The sequence below is a fragment of the Schistocerca gregaria genome, chromosome X (genome assembly GCF_023897955.1).
Source record: "Schistocerca gregaria isolate iqSchGreg1 chromosome X, iqSchGreg1.2, whole genome shotgun sequence".
Classification (NCBI taxonomy): Eukaryota; Metazoa; Arthropoda; class Insecta; order Orthoptera; family Acrididae; genus Schistocerca; species Schistocerca gregaria.
Window position 1 is genome coordinate 416676560 of NC_064931.1, and position 11448 is coordinate 416688007.

At 43.0% G+C, this 11448-nt stretch overlaps 1 pseudogene; it reads right to left on the reverse strand.

Annotated features, from left to right (window-relative positions):
- Positions 1–3892: 3892 nt before the first annotated feature.
- On the reverse strand, positions 3893–4010 carry LOC126299847 (5S ribosomal RNA; annotated as a pseudogene).
- Between the last annotated feature and the right edge of the window lie 7438 nt (positions 4011–11448).

Below are 11448 nucleotides of genomic sequence, written 5' to 3' on the forward strand. Positions count from 1 at the left end.
TGTTGTTATCGTACCATACGACACGCAGCTTATTAATTGTAAGGTACTACTCACTCCCAATATACGTAGGCCTCTATGACCGTCTTTGGCTCCACCACTAAACAGTGATGAGCTCTATGTAGTATGAATATGTTCACAGTGTTAACGTATATTACTGCTTTAACATGAATGAATACCCTACCTAGCACTGTTTTTGTAGATTGACTGTGTAATTTATATTACTATAAAATAACAGGTAACTCTGTACAAATGTGAACCATTTATGTTTGTATTATGTTCTTTTCGAAATTTGTCACATCACTGTTTCACGGTATAATTTAATACTGAGGAGAAAATCTTATGGGATACCTACTAATGTCGTGTAGGACGTCCTATTTTTCGGCGTAGTGCAACAGCTCGACGTAACTTGGACTCAACAAGTCGGAAGCACCGAGCACAAATGTTGAACTATGCTGCGTCTGTAGCCGTCCATAACTGCGAAATTGTTTCCGGTGCAGGATTTTGTGCACGAACTGACCTCCCGTTCGTGTCCCGTTAATGTTTGATGGGTTTCATGTCGGGAGATCTGGATGATCAGATCATTCGCCCGAACTGTCCAAAATGTTCTCCAAACCAATGACGAACAATTTTAACCCGATGACACAGTACATTGTCACCTACAAAAATTCTATCGTAGTTGGGGAACATAAAGCCCATGAATGGAAGTAAATGGTCTACGCCAGTCGATGATCGGGTCAGATGGACCAGAGGACACAGTCCATTCCATGAAAACACAGTCCACACCACTATGAAGCCGCCACCAGCTTGCACAGTGCCTTGTTGACAACCTGAGTCTATAAGTTCGTGGAGTATGCGCTACACTCGATGCTACCATCAGTACGTACCAACAGAAATCTGGACTCATCTAATAAAACCACAATTTTACAGTCCTGTAATGTCCAACCGATATGACCACGAGCCGAAGAGCAGTGCTAAAGGCGATGTCATGGTGTTAGCAAAGACACTATCGTCGGTCGTCTGGTGGCATAGCTCATTAACTCCAAATTTCGCTGCATTGTCCTAACGGATAAGCTCATCGTACGTCTCACATTGATTTCTGCTATGTTTTCAAGCGGTGTTGCTTGTCTGTTAGCACTAACAACTCTGTACAACCGCCACTGCTCTAATTCTTTAAGTGAAGGCCGTCAGGAGTATTGGGACAAAGCAGTTTCTGGCGCAAAGTACCGTTATCCAAGATGGCGATGGTAACGTCATCAGTTGATGCCAGATGATGAAATCATCCAAGATGGCGTCTGTGACGTCAGTTGACGACGATTTCCAAGATGGCGGCTGTGACACCAGTTGATGACACAAGTACCATTATCCAAGATGGCGGGAAAGTGCCACGGCCCCCTAGTGGGAAGTTCGATTTCCATCAGGACAATGCAACACACCTCTTCCAATCTAAGAAAATGCGAGAAAGAAAGGGCAGTTGGGCTACTTCCACTAATCCAAGTCATCTGATCGCCACCTCTTCTTAGGGATTTGTGCCAAGTTTGAATTTTGGCAGTGAAGAAAGGTCACTTGGGCTGTCTCTACTAACCTAAGAAAATGGCGAGAAAGGAAGGGCAGTTGGGCTGCCTCCACTAACCTATGTCACCCGACCCTTACCTCGTCCTAGGAAATGGCTGGGAGAGGACTCAGCCTCTGCTGGGCTGCTGGAGAGAGGAACGAGTTTATCTTATTTATTTTGGAACAATTTCCTTAGAGATAGATTTTGAGAAATAGTATATTTATCTCAGTGATACAGAACACACACTGTGACATGCTTGGGGTCATGCCACACAGCATACAGACCTGCAAACAACTCGTAAAGTACCCATGTATAATGCTCTGCAGACCTGCTTGCTAATTGTAAATAGCTAAAAATAATGCATTGCGCAGACGACAGCCTGCAAACCACTCGTAAATAATGAAATACATTTATGTCTAGAGACCCAAACAACTCGTAAACTGTCGAAAATAATAATCCATCTAAAAGACTCTGCAAACATGCTAACTTTCAACTCTCGAAATCATGCACCAGTCTTTATTTAAACAATTTGAGGCACTACAGCCATGCAGTGTGGTCATCACGAGGTCCAGAGTCCAACTGACCTAGTACACAGTACCACCACCAGAGGGAGCTGTCATCTGTTCCATGACGTACTACAAGATGGCAAGGGAAAATGACGGGAAACAGCGTGGTCACTATGGGATCTGAAGTCCAACTGACCTAGTAGACAGTACCTCCATCAGAGGGCACTGTCGTCTGTTCCGTGACATAACCAAGGATGACTGTCTGGAGGGGGAAATGACTCAGCCTGCATTGGGCTGATGCAGAGAGGAAGGAATGTACTTTATTTATTATGGAACAATTTATTTAGGGACCAATTTGAAATAGTATATTTATCACACTGATACAAAACACTTGGCCTGATGTGCTTAGGTTCAAGATATTTGTGGACTACCTATAACGATGACACAGCGGCATCACAGTAACTGAGAGATCACGTCTGCTGTTACGTATTCTCCAGTCCTCAGCAGCGACATTGTCATAGACCTTTACTTCGAGAAACTACATAGCTGCGTGTAATCTACAACTCAGCATGGAGATTTGTTCAAATCAGAGTATCAAATGGTGTGTATACGACGATTTCACACGTTCTTTAGTCCCCTGCGGTGACGATGTCGAAATCCGGTACTTCACGAAACTACAAAGATGCGCGTGAAATGGAGCTCAACATACACTATACGTGTTCAAAACAGAGTAACGAGTGATGCGTACATATCGATTTTGCGTGTTATTTATCTACGAGCAGTGACGAAGTCACAGCACAGTGCTTTGTTGAATTACGGTATAGCATATGAAGTACAGCTCAACATGTAGGCTGGGTATTAAAAGCGGAGTACCTAATGAAGTATTCAATGCAGCCAACAAATACTAGTGTTACAAATCTGAGTTTTTGTCACGTGTGTATAGATGGATTACATCAATGTATTTACCAAATTGTAAATATTACTGTATAAGTAGGCTGTATACTGTGTAACAAGTTAGTTAGGGACAATGTCTTTTTAAACGACAATTTTTAAATAATTATCGGCTTTTATGTGAAACTAACATGCTCTTGGCGGCTAATAATATACGTAAGTGCCAGTGCACGATTTCTTTGTGGATTGTACAGTGCTGTAATTAGCTATGATTCATATTTAGATCTACCTATTTGCTACCATTCATTTCTTACAAAGTCAGTTGATCAGTGGCTTTTACTTAAGCAATTAAAAACAACTGGACTACTTGCCATGAACTCAAAGGGTTACAATTGTTCAGCTTATAACACTTGTTCAAAGAATACATGCCAGTGTTCTTGTGTAAATATTTTAATCAGTTCAACAAACTGTTTATATGTGGGCCTGTACTCAGTAGCTGAGTGGTCAGCACGACAGAATGTCAATCCTAAGGGCCCGGGCTCGATTCCCGGCTGGGTCCGAGACTTTCTCCACTCAGGCACTGGGTGTTATGTTGTCCTAATCATCATCATTTCATCCCCATCGACGCGCAAGTCGCCAAAATGGCGTCAAATCGAAAGACTTGCACGTGGCAAACGGTCTACCCGATAGAAGGCCCTAGTCACACGACATTTACATTTACATGTGAGCCTGTATATGCATTCACTCCGCCTTCAGGCCATAAGTGGCCCATCGGGACCATCCGACCGCCGTGTCATCCTCAGATGAGGATGCGGATAGGAGGGGCATGTGGTCAACACACCACTCTCCTCGTCGTTACAATGGTTTTCTTTGACTGGAGCTACTACTATTCGGTCGAGTAGCTCCTCAGTTGGCATCACGAGGCCGAGTGCACACCGAAAAAAGGCAACAGCTCATGGCGGCCCTGATGGTCACCCATCCAAGTGCCGGCCACGCCCGAAAGCACTTAACTTCGGTGATCTGACGGGAACCAGTGTGTCCACATTGGCAAGGCCATTGCCGAGCGTTTATATAGCCTGTGTTTATTCATATATACACTGACGGAAAAAAATCGCAACACCAAGAAGGAGCTGAACATCATAAACGAAAGTTGCTACCTGTGCTTCTACACCTGAAAGATGGCTATTCAAATTTCGTGTCAATCGCACAAGGGTGGCGTTAGTAGTGCCAGAGGGGGTGCAAATCAGGTTTGCTTTAAACACTCGCTATAACGGTCGGGAGCGTTAGTTACCTTAGAGATTGGACGTGGTGAGTTGATATTAGTCAGCAATGCCTTTAAGGTGGCCAAGATGCCATTATCAACATCTCACTGCGTTTGAACGAGGTCGTGCAGTAGGGCTACGAGAAGCTGGATATTTCTTCTGCGATACTCCAGAAAGATTTGTCATGTATGTAGCCACTGTACATGGTTGCTGGCAGCAGTGTTTATGAGAACGTGCGATCAAAAGAAAACCGAGCTCTGGATGGCAACGTGACATTACAGAGAGCTAAGACCGTCGTATTCGGCGTATGACACTGGCGCACCTTGCAACGTCTGCATCAGCAATTTGAGCAGCAGTTGGACCACACTTACACAACAAAATATCACAACTGTGTAACTTCAAGGACATCTCCGAGGCAGACGCTCTGTACCATGCATTGCACTGACCCCAAACCTGCGCCATTTGCGAATTCAGTGGTGTCAGGCGAGAGCACACTGGAAGGCAGGGTGGAGTTCCGTTGTATGTTCTGATGAAGGCTGGTTCTGTCTCGGTGCCAGTGATGGCCGTGTGTTAGTTAGGAGGAGGCCAGTTGAAGGGCTGCAACCAACCTGGCTGCGTGCTCGACACACTGGACCTACACCTCGTGTTATACTCTGCAGTGCGATTTCGTATGACAGTAGGAGCTCTCTCGTGGTTATACCACGCACCCTGGCTGTAAATTTGCACGTCAATCCGGTGATTCGATCTGTTGTGCTGCTACTCATGAGCAGCATTCCAGAGGGCAATTTTCAATCGAATAACGCTGCCCACCTACCGCTGTTGTAAACCAACATGCTGCGTGTCGCAGGCCGCGGTGGTCTTGCGGTTCTAGGCGCTGCAGTCCGGAACCACGGGACTGCTACGGTCGCAGGTTCGAATCCTGACCGGGGCATGGATGTGTGTGATGTCCTTAGGTTAGTTAGGTTTAAGTAGTTCTATGTTCTAGGGGACTGATGACCTAAGATGTTAAGTCCCATAGTGCTCAGAGCCTTTTTTTTTTTGCGTGTCGACGTGTTTCCTTGGCCTGCTCAATCACCAGATCTCTTTCGAATCGAGCACATGTGGGACATCATAGGACGGAAACTCAACGCCACCCACAATAGAATTGATCGTCCCTGTATTAACCGACCAACTGCTACAGTCATGAAAGTCCGTCCCACAAACTGAAATCCGACACCTACACAACACAACGCATGCACGTCTGCGTGCTTGCATTCAACATTCTGGTGCTTACATATGACATTCATACACCAGCATTTCACATCTGCACTGGCTTATCTCGCTCTTACGTTAACCTGTGATCTCGCAAAGCTAGCCGGCCGTTGTGGCCGAGCGGTTCTAGGCGCTTCAGACCAGAACCGCGCCGCTGCTACGGTCGCAAGTTTGAATCCTGCCCCGGGCATGGATATGTGTGCTGTCCTTAGGTTAGTTAGGTTTAAGTAGTTCTAAGTCTAGAGGACTGATGACCTCAGATGTTAAGTCCCGTAGTGCTCAGAGTCATTTGAACCATTTTTTTCGCAATGTTAATCAATGAAATATGGTACCTAGACAAATATAACCTCGAAAACGCATTACTCTATATTAATTGTTGTTTGGTGTTGCGATTTTTTCCGTCATGTACATAGTGTCATTTATGTAAGTACCTATATTCCTCAAGTCACGTTCAATATTTCATAATGTTGTTCGCTGTAAACCATGGTTCTTAGGGAACCAATGCAATATAGAAACTATGAATTACAAGCTGTGTCCAACTACACTACAGTAGGCTGGACAAGTACTGTTTATTTTATCTTGTTTTTACTTTTTTGTCTTTTTTTGATAAGTGATTTGATAGTGACATGTACATTATGAGTGAACATGTGACCCGCATCATTTTGGTAGACACACTTGCGTACTTTCGTGTCTCCTGATTAAGCTGTGGCAGACCATGTACAATATTTATGTACAAAGCGTTTGCACCTTGTGATATATTGAATTGAAAATTATGATAATGCAATTTCTACATTAATTAACAGTTTTTATCAGATGACTTCCTATTTTCCCATATTATGAAGACGAATTTCTCTCATGCAGCTTCTGATATTATCTACAGTAAGAATTAAATCTTGAACATGACATACTGATGTCAATAATTACACAATTATTTAATTACATGCACAATAATGATAAGTAATATTTGTATTGCAATTAATATGGTTCTTGTTCACACTAATTACCAGTTGTTGTACTAATGAATGATTAACTCGTTGTAATTAAAACTGATATTCACTAAATAACTATTTCCATGCTTCACTATTTTAAATTTAATCTTTTTTTTCTTTTTCTTAACTTCTAATCCAAATTTTTCGTCGCCATGACTTTTGCTTTAAAGTTTTAATATGGGTGGGGATATGTACTCTAATTTATAATCATTAGAGCTATATAAAGCGGCTTGTTTGAATCAGGAATTTTTTTTCGAAATACAGTTATTGCTACAACAAGAAGTTACCTTGTCAATACAAATGAACACATTTTATCACTATAGTACACTTTTAAGCACATTTACTGTTCAACTTCCTAAAAAAAAAAAACAGTTAGCTATGTTTCAGTGCACAAAATTTTCCAGTCTTGCGAATCAGAGGTTTGAAAACTTTCAGTGCTACTGAGAAATTTCCTAAAGACATTAAGAATTAAGAATTGTTACCAATGGTGCTGAATGGAAGGATAATAAAGCATAATTTTTAGAGTATTCCAAAATTTAGGGTAAAAAGAATTCAGATGCTCTCTAAAATTTGAAGGTTAAAAGATGCAGCTGTGTGTGCCAAGAGACAATGGTTCCATTTAAAAATCAGTTTAAGTTTGAAAGGGAAAACTCAGATATTTTCTTTATTGAAGAGTTCCAGGACGCCAGTACACCAGACTGTATAAACATTCGCAACATTACTAGATGTAAAGGGAAAGGGGATATACAAAGGGAATGTGAACAGAAAGACACTTTCGCAGAAATTAAGAAGAGAGTAGAGAAAACTGTAGATTTGTCTGACAACCAGAAATAGACTTCGAAAGAAGTGCTCATGAAGGTCAAGGGAGTGTTTTCAGAATATTCGGGGCAGGTTAAGGATTTTGTATGTCGATTAACTGTAAAACCACATGACAAGTATGCAGCATTACTTTAAAGAAGCACCTAGTTGGGATAAATCAGAATACTTGCATTTATTGTAAATAGATTTATTTAACTTTTCCCAGCCCACTGAAGTTGGAGATTAATGAGCTGGAGAATCCTAGCTTGGAGTACTCACCAACTCCACTCCTCATGTTACTAGCTATTGCCTTCTTGTAGGCAAGTCCCTTACCTGACAACATCCTCAGATGATACGTTACGTCTGTAGTAAATGAGCCGTTAAGAGTCATTATAATACCTACCTTGTTTCAGTATAGACTGTTGATGTAACACTTCAATAGCTTAAAAATTTATCTACGCCCTTTGTATTATATAGCATTTGTTCTGAAATTACTGTAGTATTTATGACTGATATAACTTGCCTGAGGATGGAAAGTCGATGTATACATTTCCTGCGCACCCTACCGCGTATCTCTGAAAATATCCACTTATTTCCGGGAAACTTGGAAGAAGAAGAAGTGGTAGTAAATCTGCTAAAGATACACTGCAAACACAATGTCTATCACTGAACAAGTCAAGGTTTCGTTTCCTAAGACTTAAAGAACGTCATTGCTCAGTCATAATGTCCATACATGATGTTACTGTGGTGAAGAAAATATTTTTCCCTCCTCCCTTAATGTAACGCCTCTGTCCACAGGGCCAAACTCGAACAGCTCGTTGCATAGTTATAAAAGCGCTGTTTAAAACCATGTACTTTCTAGAGGAGGAATTGTAAACACTCGTAATAGACGACCCCCATAGTAGTTTCACATCAGAGTCCATTTTAAAGAAATGACGACAGGTAACTTCTGTCCTAGGTCTTTGGTGTCAGACTTTTTTTATATATGTTGCTCACAACCTCATATCATTCCTTCACAGTTCTAAGTAGAAATTCCAGTCTTATGAAAGCAGAGCGATGTATCATACAATAATTTTACACTTCTTCAGAACCATGTGCTGTGAAAGCGTCTATGCATAGTCCCTAGCAAGTGTTCAGCAGGAGACTATATATAGTCAAACCGTGGTCGGCAATCGTTCGCTGATGGTTTGTATGTGGAGGGGAGGGAGTGGGTAGAGTGGACTAGGTGCCTGCTCACTGCTGTGGTCTGCTCATAAACGTTACTACATTTCACAGCATTCTAGCGTTGGGAAGTTAATTACACGCCTGGCGCGGCGTCACCCCGCAAGGACGAATGCTTAGTGCAATCACTGACTTAGCACCCGCGTGATGAGGGGGTGACATTATAAACGTCTCGAATTATAACATTATCCCATCGTTGCCACACACAGCTGCGGAATCTTTCAGAACTCTAATAATAATTTAATGCTATCGTTAAGGCGTACTCACGCAAATGTGTGGACGCTCACATTGTTCCCTTGTTCCTACACGGAGATGCGAGTGTACTACAGAACTTCGTGACCTCGTTAATAATAATAATAACAACTATGCAGAGGCTCTGTAAAAAATAACATTCAATGAGATGTTCTGGGCCAGTTCACAGTACTTTGGGACATCATTACTGCGACGCACAAGACTTTAATGCGTTGCCAGAGGCATATGACTCCGTATGTTTTTGTGAAATTCACGATCAGTTACGCTTAGAGAATTACAGTGTCTATTTTCTATTATTCCGACAGAATGTGGTCCACCTACCGTAGATGGCTCTGACCTTCGTATAAAGTTCCACTATCGCAAGCAGAATTTTCCCGAATTCCATCATGTTGCGACAGCACTGCTTCATTAGTTTGTTATAATGCTGTCCAGGCCTCCACCCGTCACTGACTAAGTAAGGAGCTATCACGTTGAGAGGAAAATAACCCACTATCGTACAGGAAGAAATTCATCACGTTTGGACTGCTTACATTCAGATATTTTAACATTGGTAGTGTGCTATACAAACACCAGACGTTTTGGTCTGAAAAACAAGAGCACGTGTAGTATATTACCACAGTGACTTCGTTCAGTGCACTGCAGTGAGTGTTACATGGACAGTACCGATGTGTATTCGACAACAAGGGGACACAGCGATCTATACAGACGCCCCCAGCGAAAATATGGTGGTATGGCGCTACTCTCTCCTCACCACATAATAAAGATATGCTGGTCCTGCATAAGCTCGTAGTTTGTTGGGGAGGTGAGAGGGTGTGGGGTGGAGGGGAAGCAGTCCCACATCTCCGACACCTAGACCCAGAACATTGTAAACATCGACCTAATATCGATATGAACCCGTTCAGGAGATGTCACCGTCATATGAATAGGAAATCTAGTCAGACACACGCACGGTGCATGTAGTATCAATGAGTGTGCTGTCCATAATCAGAATGAGGAAGACGCGTGATCTGTCTGGCACACTGAGATGGCCCAAAGGCTCAGCACGAGCATTTCGGAAACTGCACGACTTGTCGAGTGTTCGAGTAGTGCTGTGGTGAATGTCTTCAACACGTGGCAAAACCAAGGTGAAACCACAACCCGACGTCGTGGCGTTGGGCAGCAACCCCTAATTACGGATGTTTGACGTCGTAGGCTGGGCAGACTGCTAAAACAGGACAGACGGCAAATTATTGTGTAACTAGCATCAGACTTTAATGCTAGACAGAGTATAAGTGTGTCTGGACACACAGTGTACCAAATATTCCTAACAATGGACTTCGGCAGCCTTGCATGTGCCTATGTTAACATCACAACATTGGCAACTACGACTGAAATGGATACTTGACCATCAGCATTGGACGTTGGCGCAGTGGTAGAGCGTTCCATTGTCTGATGAATCCCGATACCTTTTTCATCATGCCGATGGGAGGGTGCCAATCCGTCGTTTTCCAGGAGAACAGCTGCTTGACACTTCTACTGCGGGACAGAGACAAACTGGCAGTGGCACCATAATGCCCTGGGGAACATTCACATGGGCATCCATGGATCCATTGGAGCTCACACAACTCACCATGACGGCCAAGGAGTGTCGTTCATTGATTGGCTCAAATGGCTTTGAGCACTATGGGACTTAACTTCTGAGATCATCAGTCTCCTAGAGCGTAGAACTACTTAAACCTAACTAACCTAAGGACATCACACACATCCATGCCAGAGGCAGGATTCGAACCTGTGACCGTAGTGGTCGCGCTGTCCCATCCAGACTGAAGCGCCTAGAACCGCTCGGCCACTCCGGGCGGCATCATTGATTGCAGACCACGTACATCCCTTCATGCTGTTCATGTTTCTCGACGGCAGTGACATTTGTCAACAAGAGAATGTGCCATGTCACAAGGCTATACATGCGATGGAGTTGTTCGAGGAACACAGCAGCGAGTTCTAAATGATTTAGTGTCCCCCCAACTCACCAGATCTGAAGCCAACAGAACACATCTATAATGTGACTGAATATGGTGTCAGAGCTCATTGTCCTTCACCCAGGAATTTACGAGAATTAGATGACTTGTATGTGCAGGTTTGGTCCCAAATCCATCCAGCGACGTACCGAGGCCCCACTGTCTCCATGCCACAACGCTTCGACTCTGCCATAATCGCTGGGTGATGGGATGTCGCTTTCTATTAGAGAAGAAGAGAAATATTGAATAGATGAAAAGACAATAACAACTAGTAAATGTGATCATTTCAGCACATACTCTCTAATTACATGTACTAACTGTTCTTACATCCATTACTGACATCGTCGTCTCTATACCCCCACACTCACCGAGCTGTTACCTGCAGTAATGAAGCTGTTGAGGAATCTGAGTATAGTCAGTACACGTATTTAATGTAGTTATATTGTGAATGGATGATTAAGCTATCCTTGTGAGTATGCCACAGGACACATTTGTACCAAATCTAATGATGGTATTTCTTTAATATTAGATAAACTCCAGAATACTATATCGTACCTTGGTACCACCACTTAAGCGACGAAGACATGGTGGCGTTATGGTAGCTGTAAGTGTAAGTAGCCTGTTTATCTGTTTGCAGCTGTATAGACTGTGTTAATATCGTTGACAGCGCTCTGCGCCCGCGGCAAAAGATTCTGCGGTTGGACGGACTAGCAGTTAGCGAGCGGATAGAGA